Below are 20,242 nucleotides of genomic sequence, written 5' to 3' on the forward strand. Positions count from 1 at the left end.
AATCCCCGGCATTGTGGTGCCAGGTCCCTTGGGAGGGACGCCTCGGGGGCCGACCTAGGGTTAGGGTTAGCCTCCAGGAGGTCGGCAGGCCTGATCTGCCGGCTGTGCAGCAAGCGGAGGGGCGGGCCAAGGTGAGGGCGCTAGCGAGAGGGAGTGTGGGCCCAAGCGTTTTGAAGTGGGAGGCCTTCAAACGTCGCTGGGGGCTCGAAGGGCCCTGCCCCTCCTCCCGCCCTGAATGACTGGAGGCGCCCCTAGCGGCCTGAGTGGCGGCAGGGCAGCAGGGTGAATCTGGCGCTGAGGCTCAGGGGTCCCCAATGCCCGGCGTTGCGTCTCCAGGCCCCTTGGGAGGGGCCCTTCCGGGGCCGACCTAAGGTAAAAGTTAGCCCCTGGAGCCTGGCAGGCACGATCTGCCGTCTGTGGCGAGCGGAGGCGCGGTTGAAGATCAGGGAGCTGACGAGCGGGAGAGTGGGCCCCAGCGTTTTGGCGCTGGGGGCCTTCGAAGGTCACCGGGGCAGGGAGGGCCCTGCCTGTTCTCCCACCCTGAATGATCGGTGGTGCCCTAGCGGCCCGGTGTTGGCGGGGTGGAAGGGTGAGTCCAGCGTTGCGACTCGGGGGTCCCCAATCCCTGGCGTTCCGTGGCAGTCCCTTTGGGAGGGGCCCCTCGGGGGCCAACCTAGGGTTAGGGTTAGCCCCCAGGAGGCCGGCAGGCTCAATCCACCGGCTCTGCGGCGAATGGAGGGGTGAGCCAAGATGAGGTCGCTGGCGAGTGGGAGCGTGGGCCCCAACATTTTGGCTTGGGGGACCTTCGAAGGTCACAGGGGGCTCGGAGGGCCCTGCCCGTTCTCCCGCCATGAAGGACCGGCGACGCCCCCAGCGCCCCGGGTGGCGGCGGGGTGGCAGGGTCAGTCCGGCGCTGGGACTCGGGGGTCCCCAATCCCCAGCGTTGCAGCGCCAGGCCCTTTGGGAGGGGCCCCTCGGGGACTGTCCTAAGGTTAGATTAGCCCCCAGGAGGCCGGCAGACCCGATCTGCCGCCTGTGCGGTGAGCGGAGGGATGGACCGTGGTAGGGCGCAGTCGAACCGTAGCGTGGTATCCAGCATTTTGGCGTGGGGGGCCTTCGTATTTCACCAGGGGCTCGGAGGGCCCTACCGGTTATCCCGCCCTGAATGACTGGCGGCGCCCCTAGCGGCCCGCGTGGCGGCGGGGCGGCAGGGTGAGCCCGGCGCTGCGGCTTGCGGGTCCCCAATCCCTGGCGTTGCGGCACCAGGCCTCTTGGGAGAGGCCACTCTGGGGCCCACCTAGGGTTAGGGTTATCCCTGAGGAGCCTGGCAGGCTGGATCCGCCGGCTGTGCAGCTGGGGGGGGGGGCGGGCCGAGGTGAGGGCGCTGGAGAGCGGGAGCGTGGGCCTCAGCGTTTTGGTGCGGGGGACCTACGAACGTCGCCGGGGGCTCGGAGGGCCCTGCCCGTTCCCCCACCCTAAATGACCGGCGGCGCCCCAAGTGGCCTGGGTGGTGGCGGAGCGGCAGGTTGAGTACATTGCTGGGGCTCAGGGGTCCCCATCCCGGGCCTTGCGGGGCCACGCCCCTTGGGAGTGGACCCTCAGGGACTGACCTAGGGTATGTGTTAGCACCCAGGAAGCCAGCAGGCCCGATCTGCCGCTGTGCAGCGAGCGGAGGAGTGGGCTGAGGTGAGAGCGCTGGCGAGCGGGAGCATAGTACCCAGCGTTTTGGCACGGGGGGCCTTGGAAGGTCTCCAGGGCCTAGTTGGGCCTTACCCGTTCTCCTGCCCTGAATGACCGGTGGCGCCCCTAGGGGCCCAGGTGGCGGTGGGGCGGCATGGTGAGTCCGGCGCTGTGGCTCCGGAATCCCCAATCCCAGGCGTTGCGGCGCCAGGCCCCTAGGATGGGCCCCTCGGGGGAAAACCTAGGGTTAGGGTTACCCTCCAGGAGGCGGCAGGCTCAATCCGCCGCCTGTGCGGCAAGTGGAGGGGTGGGCCGAGGTCAGGTCGCTAGAGAGCAGGAGCGTGGGCCCCAGCGTTTTGGCTGTGGGGGCCTTCGAAGGTCACTGGGGGCTCGGAGGGCCCTGCCCGTTCTCCTGACCTGAATGACTGACGGCGCCCCTAGCGGCCCGGGTGGCAGCGGGGCAGCAGGGTGAGTCCGGCGTTATGGTTCGGGGATCCCCAATCCCCAGCGTTGCGGCGCCAGGCCCCTTGGAGGGAACCCTCTGGGGCCGACCTAGGGTTAGAGTTAGCCCCCAGGAGGCCGGAAGTCCCGATCCGCCGGCTGTGCGGTGAGCGGAGAGGCGGGCCGAGTTGAGGGCGCTGTCGAGCGTGAGCATCGGCCCCGGCGTTTTGGCGCGGATGGCATTCGAAAGACGCCGGAGTCTTGAGGGCCCTGCCGGATCTCCCACCGTGAATGACCGGCGACGCCCCAGCAGGCCCGGTGTCGGCTTGGCGGCAGGGTGAGTCCGGCGCTGCAGCTCAGGGGTCCCCAATCCCCTGCGTTTGGCGCCAAGCCACTTGGGAAGGGCCCCTTGGGGGCCGACCTAGGGTCAGGCTTAGCCCCCAGGAGGCCGGCAGGCCCGATCCCTCTGCTGTTCCACGAGCGGAGGGGCAAGCCGATGTGAGGGCGCTGGCGAGGGAAGCGTAGGCCCAAGCATTTGGCAGGGGGGGCCTTAGAAGGTCGCCGGGCCTCGGAGGGCCCTGCCAGTTCTCCCGCCATGAATGATCAGCAGCGCCCCTAGCGGCCCGGGTGACGGCGGGGCGGCAGGATGAGTCCGGCGCTGGGGCTCGGGGGTCCCCAATCCCCAGCGTTGCAGCGCCAGGCCCCTTGGGAGGGGCCCCTCAGGGGCCGACCTAGGGTAAAGGTTAGCCCCTGGAGGCCGGCAGGCACGATCCGCCGTCTGGGGTGAGCGGAAGCGCGGTCGAAGATCAGGGCTCTGGCGAGCGGGAGAGTGGGCCCCAGCTTTTTGGCGCTGGGGGCCTTCGAAGGTTACCGGGGCAGGGAGGGCCCTGCCTGTTCTCCCGCCCTGAATGATCGGCAGTGCCCTAGTGGCCCGGGTGTCGGCGGGGCGCAAGGGTGAATCCAGCATTGCGACTCGGGGGTCCCCAATCCCCGGCATTCGGCGGCAGTCTCTTTGGGAGGGGCCCCTCGGGGGCCGACCTAGGGTTAGGGTTAGCCCCCAGGAGGCCGGCAGCCCCGATTTGCCAGCTGTGCAGCGAGCGGAGGGCGGGCCGAAGTGAGGGCGCAGGTTAGCGGGAGCATGGGCCCCATCGTTTTGGCGCGGGGGTCCTCCGAAGGTCGCTGGGGGCTCCTAGGGCCCTGCCCATTCTCCCGCCCTGAATGACCAGCAGTACCCCTAGTGGCATGGTGAGCATTGCCCGTTCTCCCGCCCTGAATGAACGGTGGTACCCCTAGCGGCTCGTGTGCCAGCGGTGCGGCAGGGTGAGTCTGGTGCTGTGGCTCGGGGGTCCCCAATCCCTGGCGTTGTGGCAGCAGGTCCCTTTGGAGGGGCCCCTCTCTTGGGCCGACCTAGGGTTAGAGTTAGCCCCCAGGAGGCTGGCAGGCCCGATCCGCCAGCTGTGCGGAGAGCGCAGAGCGGAGGGGCGGGCCGAGGTGAGGGTGCTGGCAAGCTCCAGCGTGGGCCCCAGTGTTTTGGCGCAGATGGCCTTCAAAATTCACCGGAGTCTTGAGGGCTCTGCCCGTTCTCCCACCCTGAATGACCAGCGACGCACCAACGGGCCCGATGTCGGTGGGGAGGCAGGGTGAGTCGTAGACATGAGTTGAAAGATGGCTTTGATACAATTTTTTTTTAAGTTTTTTTTTAATATTATGTTAGTCACCATACAGTACATCCCGGGTTTCCAATGTAAAGTTCGATGATTCATTAGTTGCGTATGACACCCAAGGCACCATGCAATACGTGCCCTCCTTACTACCCATCACCAGTCTATCCCAATCCCCCACCGCAATCCTCTCTGAAGCCCTCAGTTTGTTTCTCAGAGTCCATGGTCTCTCATGCTTCATTCCCCCTTCTGATTACCCCTCTTTCTTTATCCCTTTCTTCCCCTACCGATCTTCTGAGGTCTTATGTTCCATAGATGAGAGAAATCATATGATAATTGTCTTTCTCTGCTTGACTTATTTCACTTAGCATTATCTCCTCCAGTGCCGTCCATGTTGCAGCAAATGTTGAGAACTCGTTCTTTCTGTTACCTGAGTAATATGCCATTGTATATATGGACCACAACTTCTTACTCCAGTCATCTCTTGAAGGGCATGTCGGTTCCTTCCACGATTTAGCTATTGTGGACATTGCTGCTATGAACATTGGGGTGCATATGGCCCTTCTCTTCACCACGTCTGTATCTTTGAGGTAAATACCCAGTAGTGCAATGGCTGGATCATAGGGTAGCTCACTTTTTAACTTTTTAAGGGACCTCTACACTGTTTTCCAGAGTGGCTATACCAACTTGCATTCCCACCAACAGAGTGGGAGGGATCCCCTTTCTCCACATCCTCTCCAACAATTGTTGTTTCTTGCCTTGTCAATTTTTGCCATTCTAACTGGCATAAGGTATTATCTCAGTGTGGTTTTGATTTGAATTTCCCTGATGGCTAATGATTTTGAACATTTTTTCATGTGTCTGTTAGCCATTTGTACATCTTCATTGGAAAAGTGTCTGTTCACATCTTCTGCCCATATTATAATTTGCTTATTTTTTTCTTGTGTATTGAGTTTGAGGAGTTCTTTGTAGATCTTGAATACCAGTCTTTTATCTATAATGTCATTTACAAATAAATTCTCCCATTCCGTGGGCTGGTGCTTAGTTTTTTTTTACTGTTTCCTTGGCAGTGCAGAAGCTTTTTGTCTTGATGAAGCCCCACAAATTCGTTTTATCTTCTGTCTCTCTTGCCTTTGGATATGTGTCATGAAAAAGTTTACTTTGGCCGATGTCGTGGAGGTTGCTGCCTATGTTCTCCTCTAGGATTTTGATGGATTCCTGTCTCACTTCGAGGTCTTTCATCCATTTGGAGTTTATTTTTGTGTATGGTGTGAGTGAGTGGTCATGTTTCATTCTTTTGCATGTAGCTGTCCAATTTTCCCAGCATCATTTATTGAAGAGACTGTCTTTTTCCCACCGGATGTTTTTTCCTGCTTTATCAAAGATTAGTTGCCCAAAGAGCTGAAGGTCCATTTCTGGGTTCTCTATTCTGTTCCATTGGTCTATGTGTCTGTTCTTGTACATGCTGTCTTTGTGATCACAGCTTTGTAGTACAGCTCGAAATCCGGCATTATGATGCCCTCAGCTTTGTTTTTCCTTATCAACAGTTCCTTGGAGATTTGGGGCCTTTTCTGGTTCCATACAAATTTAAGGACTATTTGTTCCAGTTCTTTGAAAAATGTCATCGGTATTTTGATCGGGATAGCATTGAATGTGTAGATTGCTCTGGATAGCATGGACATTTTAACTATGTTAGTTCTTCTGATCCATGAGCATGGAATATTATTCCATCTTTTCTTGTCTTCCTCAATGTCTTTCAAGAGTGATTTGTAGTTTTAGAATACAGATCCTTTAAGTCTCGGTTAACTTAATGCAAAGGTAACATATGGTTTTTGGTGCTCTTGCAAATGGGATGGATTCCCTAATTTCTCTTTCTTCAGTCGCATTATTTGTTTATAGAAATGCAACTGATTTCTGAGCATTGATTTTGTATCCTGCCACATTGTTCTTTCTTAAAGACTGGTTAATGGCCCTTTCCTTATGCTTTCATTCCCACTCGGAAACATGCATCCATCATCGTGACAGACGTTAGGATTCGGAGGACCCTTTCCATACCCTCTTCTTACTGAGAGTTACGTCTATGGCAGTTTAATTAATGTTCAACACACATACTGGGAAACACTGGTGCCTTCACTAATCGATGTTGCTGTCTCTCTGCACAAACTTGGTTCGCTGAATTAAATAATGGCACTTTCTTTTCCTTTTCACAAAACCTTTTCAAACGGCTTTCCTCCTCATGACAGATGTGAGTTGAGAGATGCTTTCTGTGTAGTGTTCTTAAGTAGTTAAACAAAGGGCATTATCTTGATGCTTGCAGACCCCATTTTGCACAATGCTCCCAATCCATGACACCAGATGTGAGGTGCAAGATGCTTTTATATAGAGTGTTCTCTCCTAGCGTAAAGCAGGTGACACCTTACTTATGCATTCATGGACACTTTTGAAAAACTTGCCACCTTCCTAAGAGAAGATTTGACTTGGACAATGGTGTCTATTCGGTGTTCTGACTGAGATTTGTGAAAATTGCCCTTAAGGTTCATCACACTTTTTGGAAAACTTGGGTGTGTTCATTGGTCCTGATGTTGGTTTGATGTTGCCTTCTATCAACACTGAGTTGGTTCTCACAACTACTTAGATAGGACCTCTCCTTCTGCTTTCACTTGCACTTCTGCAAGTACTTCTTCATTACAGAAGATGTGAATTGGAAGATCTTTTCCCAAGGGTGTCCTTACCTGAGCATACAGCATGTTCCTTACATTTTCATACACACTTTTGGAACATACATCCATCCTCATGAACGTAGATATGATTTGGAATGTTGTCTCTAGATGGTGCTCTTTCAAATCTATGGCAGTTCCCTTAAGGTTCAACACATGTAATGGGAAACCCTGCTCTCTTCACTGATCAATGTTGCCTACCCAAACTTGGTTCTCTGAACTGACTGATGGCACTTTCTTTTCGTGTTCACACAACCTTTTCTAATGGCTTTCTTCCTTTTCTTTGGAAATTTTGTTTGGAAATTTTAATATGCCTTTCTTAATATTTGATAGAGCAGACAAAACTCGGTCACAAATGTGACCTAATTGACGTCTATGGAACATTCGATAATAAGTGCAGAATACATTATTTTCCAGCGGTCATAGACTATTTACCCAAACAGATGATATGTTGGACCATGAATCATGTCTACATTTTAAAATACTGAAAATAACTAGATTCTATTCTTAGGCCTCCAAGGAATAGAGCCCTAGTCCTCATCAAAAGAAGACCAGGCAGTCCCTCTATGTTTAAAAATTCAATGTAACTTTGCTGCATATCTTAAGGGTCAGAGAGGGGATCGCAGTGGATATTTGCCACCTTTTCTACATCAGGGCTCACACACAATGGACCTTTGTCTCTGAAGAACACTGACTATCCTAACATAGACAGGAGTTAAGCCTCCTATCAGAGTTCTGCATGTGCCAGCCACACCTGGCAGCCTTGGCCTGGGCCCACCACCACCTCCCTCCAGCTTTCCTTCTTGGTGGCATTGAGTTAAGGGAGTCAACATAGCCATATGGAGATGGGAGCTCCCCTCTCCTAGTGATGATGGTGCTATTGTCCCCACCAGTCTATCAACATGATTTCTGAGAGAATTACGACACAATAGCAGCTTCTTGACCTTCCTTAAGGTTTAAAAATCATCTTGTGAGTCATCTTTTCAAAAAACGGTTTCACCATGTGTTCTTTTCTCTGGAAAAGAAACAGACCCAATGGTAATTATGGCTCCTGAGCACCTGCTCTTGGGAGATTGCATAGTGGCTCTGTTTAGCATTCTCCCTCTTAAACTTCTCAACTAGGGTGTATATAGAATGAGTCCCATTTCCTAGATGGATAGACAAGGGCTCAGAGATTATATGAATTACAGAGGATTTTAGTGTCAGAAACCTAAGTGGGATTTCCAAACTGACTCCAAAACCCTTGTTCTTCCATACAGGGTACCATTTCACTCTTACCTCTGGTCTTGTTGATCTGGAAACCTAGGAAGTATTAGGATTTTCTTGTTGTGTGGCCAAATGGAACGAATTCGGCTGCCTTTTCACCTCTGCCCATCATGACCATGAAGATAATTATCTCAGTGGAGGACCTTTGAGTAAGAGACTTAAAGATCCCTTAGAATAGAGATACTATACTATTTTTCTGATATTAAAGTGCCTGAAAGAACTATCCTTTTTTAATTGATGGAAGCTCTTGGTGGAAAGGTTGGAAAGACTATTTGAAAACACTCAGCCTCGGGGCGCCTGGGTGGCACAGTGGTTAAGCGTCTGCCTTCGGCTCAGGGCGTGATCCCGGCGTTATGGGATCGAGCCCCACATCAGGCTCCTCCGCTATAAGCCTGCTTCTTCCTCTCCCACTCCCCCTGCTTGTGTTCCCTCTCTCGCTGGCTGTCTCTATCTCTGTCAAATAAATAAATAAAATCTTTAAAAAAAAAAAAAAAAAAGAAAACACTCAGCCTCTTCTACAGAGTGAGACAATGCCTCTAAAGATTGCTAAAATATTCCCTTACCTCTGATTATTTACTTCCCAACTATCGCAGTGTTTCTATGTTAGGATTACGATTTCCATGAGGCAAAAGTTGCGGAGAAAGAACTTAGTGTATCCAGGGGCACTTTCGTATTGTGACAGTGAGCTATTCTGTTGTATTCTGTAGTCCAAGGGAATGGTGCCAGACATCTCTAAGATGTCTAAAATTCTGACTGTAAATGATCTGTATGCTTCAGAGATTTGGGCAGGACAAGGGAGGAGTCCAGAGACCGTAAACGCCTCTGTTACCTGTGTTGACCATGGAGCAGGTAACCTTCTGTAGGGGTCCTTTTGATGTCTCTGAGCTATGGGAAAGGTGCTTTCATCTCAAGCTCCTCCATTTGGTAGTGGTGATAAGGATAAGAGTAATTTTTATCTCATACCATCTGTGGGCCCTGATCTTGACCTCCTAGGGAAACCCTCCTTTATCATTTCACCCAGCTCAAAATGACCGGGCAAACCCTCAAAGCATGGGCCCTATTTCTGCCCCCAGCACATATTGTCCATCTGTTTCAAAAAGAAAAAAGAGAACAAAAAAATGCCCTTGCCAACATCAAGGTGAGAACACAAAAGAACCTCTCTGTCCCCCGTAAGATTAAAGTCATACCGACTTGTACATACTGAAAAGATAAGAAAAGTCTGTCACTTTCTGGAATCTTCTGCCTCATCGTGATGGGTAACTGTACCTAACACAAAACAGAACAAATATATAACCCTGCCCTAAATGTTCCTTCCCTGGAGCACTCCCTTCTTTGTGAAGACTGTGTCTCCCAGGCATCTGACCTGACTTGGGTTTGAATAAAACTCTCTTCATTTCTCTCTAAAATGTTTTAAAATGTTCCTTCCTTTAGTGTTGACAATAACACTATGTTTTCTTTTCAAGTGAAAAATAAATGTTCCTGGTTCACAACCGTTACAGCACAGAAGGCCGGCTGTTCCTCCTGGCCCCTACCCTGCAGAACCAAGCATGTGTATATAGATTCCAGCACAAATGGGCTCATCCTAGAAGGATGCTTTGAAGGTCTGAGAAGCACTATCCACTCCATGGGTGAGACAAGAAGGCAAAGCTATTCCCGCTTGGAGCATTCCTTTTGGGGCTTAAAATTGCCTTGGACATGCATGAAAGCATTGCCATTTCCTAAAGCCCAAAGCTGGAACAGTCTGAGAGCAGCTGACCTAGCCAGAATCCAGGCACACACCTGTAGGAAGGGTTGGTGCAGAAGGGAAGGGGCAGGGCTCTGAGGGTGTTCTGCAGCTAGAGGGGTCCGCGGAAGGGGCAGTGTGTGTGTGTGTGTGTGTGTGTGTGTGTGTGTGTGCGTGCGCGTGCGCTTGGGGCCCTGCCCGTGATCACAGTCATGCCTGCGCTGGGCATTGAGCCAAGGAGGCAGGTCTTGGACCCCTTGCACTCCCAGAGTTGTGAGTCATGGGGCCGGTTGCCCCGCATTCAAGGGGATGGAAACCGCACACTCCCAAACCAATCACCCCATGGGGGTGGAGCTACGTCTCTGTGGGCAAACCCAGAGCAGACCTAAGATGCAGACTGGGAACCAGGGAAGGGGAGCTCTGAGAGATTCAAAGTGTGGAGTTCCTGTCTGAGTGAATGCATGCTGTGTGCCTGTGTGGGGCATGGTCTGGGAGTAGGGGCACCCCAGGTGAGAGGTGGGGTTCTGGAAGGGCATGTGGAGGGAGTTCATTTGGAGATTCAGTTGAGTTTTCTTTTTCCCTTGATAGTCTCTTCTGCCTACTCTCTGTCAACTGGCCTTACATAGCAAACCCATGGACTCCAGGGCACCTGCTCAGCAGAGCTTTTGTGATATTGGTCACAGACATTCCAGGGTTTCACTTGTTCCCCAGCAAGAGCGAGAGTAAGGACCGCACGGTCCCCAACTTCAGTGCGGTGCCCCTGTCCCCTGACACAGTGCAGGTAATGGACCTTGAGCATTTCCCCAAGTTCAGCAGGGTGTTCCCTGTTCCTTCAGGCACATGTGTGGCACTAGGAAAACCCAGAGCCGTTACCCAACTTCAGCATTGTGCTGCCTGTTCCCTGGGAATGGTGGCAATGGGCTGGAAGATAATTACTACTAAAAGACAAGTCTGTGTTTCCCCTTCTCCCAGAAACTGCAGCAGGCATGCTGGCTTTAGGTCCGAGGAGCCGCCTTCTCCCCACCTGACAACACTTCTCTTCTCTGGCTCCGTGAGACCCGAGGTTTTGAACATCTGCATCTGAGTCAGTGAGGCAGCTTGACACAGGACACCAGCATTCAGAGAAAGCGGCAGGTCCATTTGGAGAAATGTCATATCCACGTCAGGACTGGAGGTAACACCTCTCATTAACCCACTATCTCCTGGGCTTTTCTCTTTTCTCTAGTTGAGCCATGAAGTAAAACTTTAGTAATAGTGTCAGTGTTCTGAATTTGGTGAAGGAGGTACTTAGTTTCTGAACTTAGAGCACTTTGCAGGGGATCCCATTTTCTCTGTTCATTGACTGCTTATGAATGTATTTTGAACAGCTGTTTCCTAGAAACACTTTCATTAGAAAGGGAAGGTTAGATTTACTCTTTGTGTATTTTTAAGATATACATCTAACAGTGTTTATTCAGTTGGGCCTACGATATGGGTGAGTGGCCACCATTTAGGGTTAGATGGCTTTTTGTCGTCAGATACAGATATGGATGATGTCTTGTCATTTGTCAAAGGTGATGTTTCATCACTGATTAGTCTTTTCATCCCAAGAATTACAATGAGGGTCGAGGGAAAATTCAAAATTATTTAAAGCAGCCTTTTCCTGTTTAAAAGTTAAGCTTGACTATCTAGCTTTACTAGATGTATCAACTCAATATTTTAAGGTGCCATATTCTCTCTGTCATTTCTTTGGTGGTGCAGTCAGAAGGAGAGTCTTTGGGAATTCTTTTGGATAGAGTCATGCTGGTGGCTTCAAGGGGCCTGGTGACGGGAGCCCTGGGCTGAGTTCTGGAACTACTTGCTTGACGCCGGTGAGTCAGGTTATCCCACAGAGTTTCTGTTTCCTCCTTATGAGATTGCTGGAAGGTGAAATAAGTCAAGCAGAGAAAGGCAATTTTGATACGGATTCACTCATTCATGGAACAGGAGAAATAGCAGGGAGCTCAGTAGGAGAAGGAAGGGAAGAATGAAGGGTGGGGTAAACAGAAGGGGGAATGAACCACGACAGACTATGGACTCTGGGAAACAAATTGAGGGCTTCAGAGGGGTTTGGTGGGGGATTGGGATAGGCCGGTGATGGGTATTAAGGAGGGCACGTACTGCATGGAGCCCTGGGTGTTGTACGCAAACAATGAATCATGGAACACTACATCAAAAACTAAGGATGTAGTGTATGGTGACTAACATAACATAATAAAAAAAAAAATTAAAAAAGAAAATAAAGAAATTGATGGGAGGTCATATCTGTGGAAAGTCTTTTTACACAGAAACTGTTCTGCCTATTGAAGAGCAACTAAAAACGAGGTGATTTGGGCTCTATTATTCTGTAAATAATAATTTTAAAACTCCCTGTCCTAGGGATATGGTATTTTATTGCATAAGGAGGCCTGAGAAGGCTGCAATGAAAGATTGAGATCTCAGAACACGTTCATGTTCCATGCATACATCACTTAACAGTTTGCACAGGTAGGAAGGTAAGTGGAGATAAATATGAAAGAAAGGGAAAGAAGGTGTGAACCATTCATTAGGTAGCCTTCTCCCTTTCTCAGGAAAGCCTTGGGCCAGTGTAATTGTGGAAGAAGAGGGGGAATCCTGGAGCTTTGCAGCAGATGGGGGTTCCAGGTCTGGGTAGAGGTGACGGGTCCCAGAGGAGAGCTGAGTGCATTCTGCAGCAGGGTATGGGCAGGGCGCGCTCCTGGGGTGGCTGTGGTCTCCTATGTGAACGTTGTGACAGGTGAGGGCTGTGAGCTGGTTCCTGGCTGAGGACAGTTGAGGCACAGGTGGAGAGCTGGCCGAGTCCCTTCTTCAGGGCCACCAGCCTCAGCCAGCACACACAGAATCATCGTTTGTCCCTGTCACTCCAATTCAGGCAGTCAGAGTTGCCAGGCCGAGATGTTTGCTGGAGCTTCTTTCCTTGCATGTGTGTGAAGTTTCAAACCTGAAGTGGTGGACATGATGGGTCCTCAGAAAATCCGTAACTCTTTTATTTCCTGCTCTTATATCGACCAGTGAAGTGAATCGGACCGGCTAGTAGAAGGGGCTATCTGTGCGTTATTTCCCAGTTTAATTAAAGAATGGGAAAACAGTCTTGTGAAATATTAAAAGAATCCTTTGTTGGTGTTCATGTCCCCCCCCCCCCCCCGGGGTGGGGGTGCTTACCTGGAGACCCATCCAGGGCTCTGGAAGCTTGACCCGGTGAGTCACTTGCGACTTGAGCTGGGGAATTAATGAAGAAAACAGAATGAATGCTGGAGTTTGCCTGTATAATTTGGACTCAGACACGTCCATGTAGCATTGGAACTCTTCACCCATGAGGCGTGTCGGGATCCCTGAGGTTGTGGGCTTTGCTTTATGGGCTGAGGTTTTGTCTTCATCCTTATCTGGACAAGAGCCATGCCATCTGGCAATGGAGATCCAAATCCTTAGGTGACCATATCATCATCATCATTATCATGATTATTAATTATTATTATTATTTTAAGAAGCAAGAGAGACATTGACTTTGAAATAAAATTATCAAAAGAAAGAACACAAGGTCAAATATATACGTGATGATTGAACTTGTGGTATCTCTCATTGGTGTGGGTCTTGTAGGGCTGCCCGAATGAGAAAGACCAAGGAATTCTATGTGGATAAAAGTGTGCTGTACACAGGGAGTGTTTTATTCCATCATTTGACCTCTCTCTCTGAAGGGAAAATAGAGTGGTGACTGGAGCTTGGTTCTGATTGGAAGGCCTGGGAGGTCAGTGAATCGAAAGAGCAGTGTTCATGCTTACATGGTTCTCAGTGCCCAGTGAGCGAAGTTTGGACGCTTGGACTCGGAAGCATTGGTGTTCAGGGAGGATGTTGTCCGAGTTTGCAGCACATCGAGACACTTGGCTGGTCTGCCTAATTGGGCCAGTTTCTGCCTTTCTAAGGGCAGCTTGAAAGTGGCTTGTAAACCTAGGACATTTGTGGAGTGTTCTGCATAGGACCACTGTGTGGGCCAGTGTAGACACAACCCAGGGAATTCCAGAGCTAATGATGAGCACGTTTGTGAGGCTGGAGTTTGCTTCTCTGTGAGAAGGATTGAGCTGGAGTGGAAAGAAGTCTCTGGGTCTTAGGACTCACTGAGCGGATCCAAGCCTGGCAGGGTGCTGAGATCAGATGTCTGTTTCCCAGGATTTTGGCCAGAGGGATATTTGGGCTCTGGGCAGCATCTCTGCTCAGGTTTCTTGGATGAGCACCTCAGGGAAGAGGAGTGAATGTGTGTGCTCACCTGTCATCGAGGAAGGTTTCTGGTTTCAGGTTTCGTGTACAGGTGAATTCCTCATATGGCTCCCTTACCTGATGGTGTTCAGGGTGCAGGAGGTGGATGGACCCCCTCGTCCCGGGCATCCTGGCTGTGTAAGAGTCCTGGGGCACCTTTTCCCCTAGACTTTGGACCAGGAAATTGGGAGCAGTAGGTGATGAAGCCATCAGTTGATGCCTCAGTTTCTTCCCTGCCAAGATGAACTGGAGATTAAAATAAGTGCTATGGAAATATAAAGGAGGAGACAGGACTGGGGGTGCTGAAGGGAAGGTGGGGATGGTGTTTGGTATTCACATAGGGGTCAGGTGGTACTTCACTAGGAGGGTGATGCTTGAGTCAAGATCTAGGGAAGGTCAGTGATATCACATGAAGAGCATTCTAAACAGAATGGAAAGCATGTGCAAAGGCCCCAGGGAAGGAGCATACCAGGTGCATCCATGAGCTACAAGATGGCCCTGTGACCACAGGCGACAGCTTAGGACTTGCATCATCAAGGTGACAGAGTGACAGAAAGCCATAGCAGGGCTGTGACCCCATGGGACCCTGTTTCACTGGGTCATCCTGGCTGCAGGGTTGAGAACAGATGACAGAGGGTTGAGGTTGGGCAAGGGAGGTCAATGATGACCCTTTTCCAGGAACTCAGGCAAGAGATGGGCTCCAGTGTGGTCCAGACAGGCGGCCTTGAAAGGAGTGGTGAGTCCTACGGTGGGTACGTCTTGAAGATGGAGCTCACAGGATTTGCCGACAGCTTAGATATTGAGGATGGGAGAAAGGAGGAACTGGGGTAGCTCCCAGCTGTTGTGGGTTGTCCTGAGCGAGGGGAAGGAGAAGGTATCTGGGGGTAGGAGGTAGTCTGCGTTCGGCATGCTGAGGAAGGTGCCTTTCTGGGTGGATCTGCTGAGGTTTGTTTCCAGGAGAAGCTTTCACATCTCCTCCCTCAGCAACGGTGAAGTATAAGTATTCCCCATTTTTTAAAAGTTCATGGGAAGACACTTGGCTTTTTGGAAAGATCTCCGTTATCACCTGGTTTCACTAATGGGAAGAAACCTGAAGAGGATGTTCCTTATGAAAATAGTTGAACGGTGAGCTTTGCATTCAGCATCTGTTTGGGGAGAAGCACGACAGACGCAGTGTGCACCGTAACCAGCTCCTTCCTGTAAACCGCTCTCCGTGTCCAGCCACCAGCGCTTTGAATTCTGTTTGTGAGCATCTGCTGTGCTTTCTCTCCCTTTATTTTCGGCATCCATTAGGAATTGTGTCCTGGGTCCTGAGAAATGCCAACAATAAGTAAATTTAGGAGTCTGAGCATGGTCACTAATTTTTCCATATTAATTAATGGTCATTCCTTCTTTACACCCTTTCTGCTCTGAAAGGTTTCCTAGGAGTACTGTACTTTCAAAGAGCTGGGGAACCTGTACCCCATCCTGCGGGGTTCACTTTAGTCTCCATGCTGCACAGAACATTCCATGGCTGTCGGATTTTAACACACAAACCTGTATCTTTGACCACCTTCACCCTTCCCATCCTCCTCTGAATCAGGCACCCACAAATCTATTCTCCATATCTATGTGTTCAGTAATTTCTTTCCCCATGTTGTATGTACATGTGAGCATCTGTAATTGCCTTTCTGTGTCTGAGTTCTTCAGGAGGGAGCCCCATCAGTCATCTGATAGAGCACTTTCATGGATCCCCTGTGAGGCAAGGATGATGCCCGGCCTTGGAGGGGGTCCACAGGTCCGCCCTCAGGATCCATGTCTCCCACTCCAGCCTTTTCAGAATGGACCTCTCACACCAAATCTAGGGTTAGGGGTAAGGCATAGGAGAATGAGAGTTCCAATAGGGTGGATGTGTCCAGAATTTCCACGGTGGGGGCGGGGATTGATGGCATGGGTTGGGGTGAGTGTGAAGCAGTGGGTTTGTGCCCATGAGCCAGTGAATGCGGGGGATCGAGGGAATCAAGTACAGAAGTAATTAGGATTTCTCCCCCTCGACCTCCTTTCTGGAGTCCCAAATAAAACGGTTTCGCTTTGGGTGGCATACTGAGGCCTTAGGTATGACTCAGGCTTCTTCATCTCCGTATCTTTGGAGGCAGACCTCTGGGAGTGGACTACTCAGAATCCAACCTATGATTACTGTCATGGAGGGGAGGATGGAAAGCCCGATTGACCGGCTCTAAACAACCTGACCTGGGGGCTGAGGAGAGTGCCAGTGTCACGGATGAGGGCCTAGAGTTCCGCTGAAAGTGGAGATTTGCTGGGCTTAGGTCAGGTGTTCACTTAGGTTTCTTCTCGCAAAACTTTCTGGAGTCCCAAATGGCATATTTTAGTTCTGTGTGGCAGGCTACTGCCTAACATTGCTCAGTGGTACCTGATCCCTGTGCTTTGGAGTCAGGCGTATGGGAATAAACCTAACAGACCCCAAACTAGAATTAAGGCGTGGGTCTAGGGGCATGGCCCTAAAGATCAGCCAGCAGATGCGACCTTCCAGGGGCCAAGAGTAGGGCATGATTTGGGTTGCATCTGAAACACAGCAGTTGCAGGCAGGGGGGCTTTGAATGTGGGGTTCGTTGGGTTTGGAACAGCTGGGAATTCATAACTTCTGCTCTGCATTCCTTCTGCGGGTCCAAATGGCACAGTTTCCATCTGCATGGCATGCTGATTTGCAGGTATGACTCAGGTTTCCCCAGTCGCTGTGTGTTTGCCTCCTGGAAAGACCTCTTGGAAGCCAACGGAACATTTGGCTTAGGGCTCAGGAGCCTGGGAGGGACCATCTCCTGGTTTTGAGCTCACCATTGCTGTGTCCTGATTTGAGTAGGTGGGTTGTGGAGAAGGGAAGGCTCAGGGTTTTGGTCCAAGGGGACCCTGAATGCGGGAGCCAGCTAGAATTGATTCAGTGGGATATGCAGATTTTTCAGCCCCCGAATACCTCTGCATCCCAGATGGTACGTTTTCTTTCTGTGTGGCATGCTGAGGCCTCAGATAGGGCTCAGGTTTCCCAAATCCCTATCTTTGTGCCATCTCTCTAGGAGTGGACCCCTGAGTACCCAAGCTATGGTGAGTGTCACGCCCTAGGAGGCTGCAAAGCCCAATCGACTGGCTCTGCCACCCTGTTCAGGCTCAGGAGAGTGGGCTGGAGAGACTGTCGGCACAGTGTTTAGGGGTCAGGAATCCACTGGAAGTGATTTTCTCTTTGCTTTGGTCAGGTGTTCCCTGAGGTTTCTCCTTCTCAGAGTGCTTTCTGGAGTCCCAGATGACAACCTTTCCTTCTGTGTGGCAGGCTTTGTGTCCTGACATTGCTCAGCAGTCCCCATTCCCTGGTCCTTGGAGCTAGATGTCTCGGAATGGACCTCACACTACTCAACGTGTAGTAAGGGCACGGGTCTAGGTGTATGGCTGTTCAGATGAGCCATCCGATGTGAGATTCCAGGGGCCTAAGAGGAGGGTGTGCTTTGGGTTGAATGTCAGACACAGGAGTTGCCCACAGGGGGTCTGTGGAAGTGGTGTCTCGCTGGGATTGGATCAGGTAGGCATTCTTATTTCTCTTCCTCTGCAGGTCCAAATGGTACGGTTTCCCTCTCTGTGGCATGCTGATTCACCAATGTGGCTCAGGTTTCCCCAGTCCCTGTGTGTTTGGTGCTTGGCTCCTGGAATGGTCTCTGGGAACCCAACGGAGCATTTGGCTTAGGGCTCAGGAGCATGGGAAAGACCATATCTTGGTTTTGAACTCAGCATTGCCGTGTCCTGATTTGAGTAGGTGGGTTGTGGAGAAAGGAAGGCTCAGGGTTTTCATCCAAGGGTCTCCTGAATGCGGGAGCTGGACGGGATTGACTGTGTGGGATATGCAGATTTCTCCTGCTCCTAATAGCCTCTAGAGTCCCAGATGGCACTCTTTCTTTCTGTGTGGCATGCTTTGGCCCCAATCGGGCTCAGGCTTCCCCAATACCTATATCTTTGTGCTGTGTCTCTAGGAGTGAAACCCTGAGAACCCAACCTAATGTTAATGTCAGGCCCTAGGAGGATGGAAATCTCAATCGGCTGGCTCTGCGACCCTATCGGGGCTGAGGAGAGTGGGTTGGGGAGACTGTCGGCACAGTGTTTAGGGGCCAGGAATCTGCTGGAATTGGTTTCGTCTGGGCTTGGGTCAGGTGTTCCCTGAGGTTTCCCCGTCTCAGAGTGCTTTCTGGAGTCCCAAATGGCAGCCATGTATAGTGTTGTGTCTTTCCTTGTATAGTGTTGTGTCTCAGAGATAAGTGTTTTTCATTTTCATCAGGCGTCCGTGACCAATTTGATGAATGCTTCCATATTCATGAATGATGATATTATGGGTAAGTGGGTTCCTGTACAATGTTCTTTCTTACCTATAAGTTTATGGCACTTTGGTTAGGTTGCTGCAATCACTTACGATAGGGAGTCCACATTAACCAAAGATATTGTATGTTGTAAGATGGTTCCTGTACACTGTTGTTTCTCAGTTATATGTTCGGAGGACTTACCCAATGGAACCATAACCACCTTGATTCATGCTTCCATCTTCAGAAGGCTGATGTGATTTGAAGGGCATTATCCTCACACCATTGTTTCTTAGCTATAAGTATGGGAAAATTTCCCTAGGCCTACACACACAATGTTGAATAGGCATCAGTATTGATTAGGCTGATGTTAGTTGAAGGTGTTTTCCTGTACACGGTGGTTCATTACCAATAAGGATGGGGAATAGTCCTCAAGATTCAAGAAACTGTTCATTAATGCTTCCATATTCATGAAAGATGCTGTTAATTGTTAATGCTATTCTGTAAAGTGGTGTTGTCAAGGGATAGGTATGTGGTCCTTTTCTTCTGATTCTACCTCCTCCTTGGTTCATGTTTCCATATTCGTGAATGGTGATGTTCATTGTAAGGGGTTCTATCCTCTACACGGTTTTTTCTTAGATATATGTATGTGGTTTGGTGATTCATACACACCCTATTTTCTGAAGAATTGTATAATCATGAGGGTGATTTTAGCTGAGGGCAGTCCCTATACACTGTTGTTTCTTACAGATATGTACTTAGACCTTTCCTAAAGCTTCGACAACCACTTTGAGTCATGCTTCCCTATTTCTAATCAGTGATATTATTGGTAGACATTATCCTGACACTGTTGTTTCCTAGAGAGAAGGGTGTGGTCATTTCCCTAGGACTGCAACACAATTTTGCGAAGGGATCCCTATGCAGGAGGTTGCTTTAATTGGAGGATGGTTCAAAGACACTGCTATCTATTACGTACAAGAATGGGGCACAAATTTCATGTTTCAAGACCACTATGGTAAAATCTTCCTTACTCTTGAAAGATGATGTTCATTGGTCTTTCCTTGTATAGTGTTGCGTCTCAGAGATAAGTTTTTGGCACTCTTGTCAGGCTTCCACAACCATTTTGGTTAATGCTTCCATATTCATGAATTTTGATATTAGGGCTAAGTGGGTTCCCGTACACTGTTGTTTCTTACAGATAAGTTTATGGCCTTTTCATTACATTGCCACAACCATTTACGATAAGGATGCCACATTAACCAAAGATATTGTACGTCGTAAGATGGCTCCTGTACACTGTTGTTTCTCAGCTTTATGTTCGTAGGCCTTACCAGAGGGTACCCTAGTGACCTTGACCGATGCTTTCGTCTTTAGGAAGGCTGATGTGACTTGAAAGGCATTATCCTGACACTGTTGTTTCTTAGCTATAATTATGTGGACCTTTCCCTAGGCGTACACACCCAATCTTGAATAGGGATCAGTGTTGAGGAGGCTGATATTAGTTGAAGGTGTTTTCCTGTATACGGTGGTATATTACCAATAAGGTTGGGGCACGGTCCTCAAGATTTACAAACTTTTCATTAGGGGCGCCTGGGTAGCACAGCGGTTAAGCGTCTGCCTTCGGCTCTGGGCGTGATCCTGGAGTTATGGGATCGAGCCCCACATCAGGCTCCTCTGCTATGAGCCTGCTTCTTCCTCTCCCACTCCCCCTACTTGTGTTCCCTCTCTCACTGGTTGTCTCTATCTCTGTCAAATAAATAAATAAAATCTTTAAAAAATAAAAATAAAAAATAAAAACTTTTCATTAATGTTTCCATATTCATGAAAGATGATGTTAATTGTTAATGCTATTCTCTAAAGTGGTATTGTCTTGGGATATGTATGTGGTCCTTTCCCTCTAATTCCACCTCCACCTTGGATCATATTTCCATATGCGTGAATGCTGATATCCATTGTAAGGGGTTCTTTCCTGTACACTGTTGTTTCTTAGATATATGTATGCGTGCCTTTGGTGATTCATAACCCCCTATTTTCTTTTTTTTAGTGTTTTTTAAATTATTTTATGTTAGTCACCATACAGTATATCCCTTGTTTTTGATGTAAATTTCAATGATTCATTAGTTGCGTATAACACCC

The 20,242-nt window shown here is 49.8% G+C and overlaps 1 long non-coding RNA gene across 4 annotated transcripts in view; it reads left to right on the forward strand.

Annotated features, from left to right (window-relative positions):
- The first annotated feature begins 9,268 nt into the window (after positions 1-9,268).
- Positions 9,269-20,242, forward strand: part of LOC130544582 (uncharacterized) — a 29,074-nt gene continuing 18,100 nt past the window's right edge. The window contains exons 1-4 of one of the 4 annotated variants that reach the window (XR_008960984.1): positions 9,269-9,393; positions 10,461-10,662; positions 11,229-11,338; positions 14,454-15,019. This is a non-coding gene — a long non-coding RNA (uncharacterized LOC130544582). Of the gene's footprint in view, positions 9,394-10,010; positions 10,270-10,460; positions 10,663-11,228; positions 11,339-11,885; positions 12,563-14,453; positions 15,020-20,242 lie in introns of those variants that run through there. The other 3 variants (XR_008960985.1, XR_008960989.1, XR_008960986.1) reach the window with 3 other exon arrangements.

Source organism: Ursus arctos, unplaced genomic scaffold (genome assembly GCF_023065955.2).
Source record: "Ursus arctos isolate Adak ecotype North America unplaced genomic scaffold, UrsArc2.0 scaffold_1, whole genome shotgun sequence".
NCBI lineage: Eukaryota > Metazoa > Chordata > Mammalia > Carnivora > Ursidae > Ursus > Ursus arctos.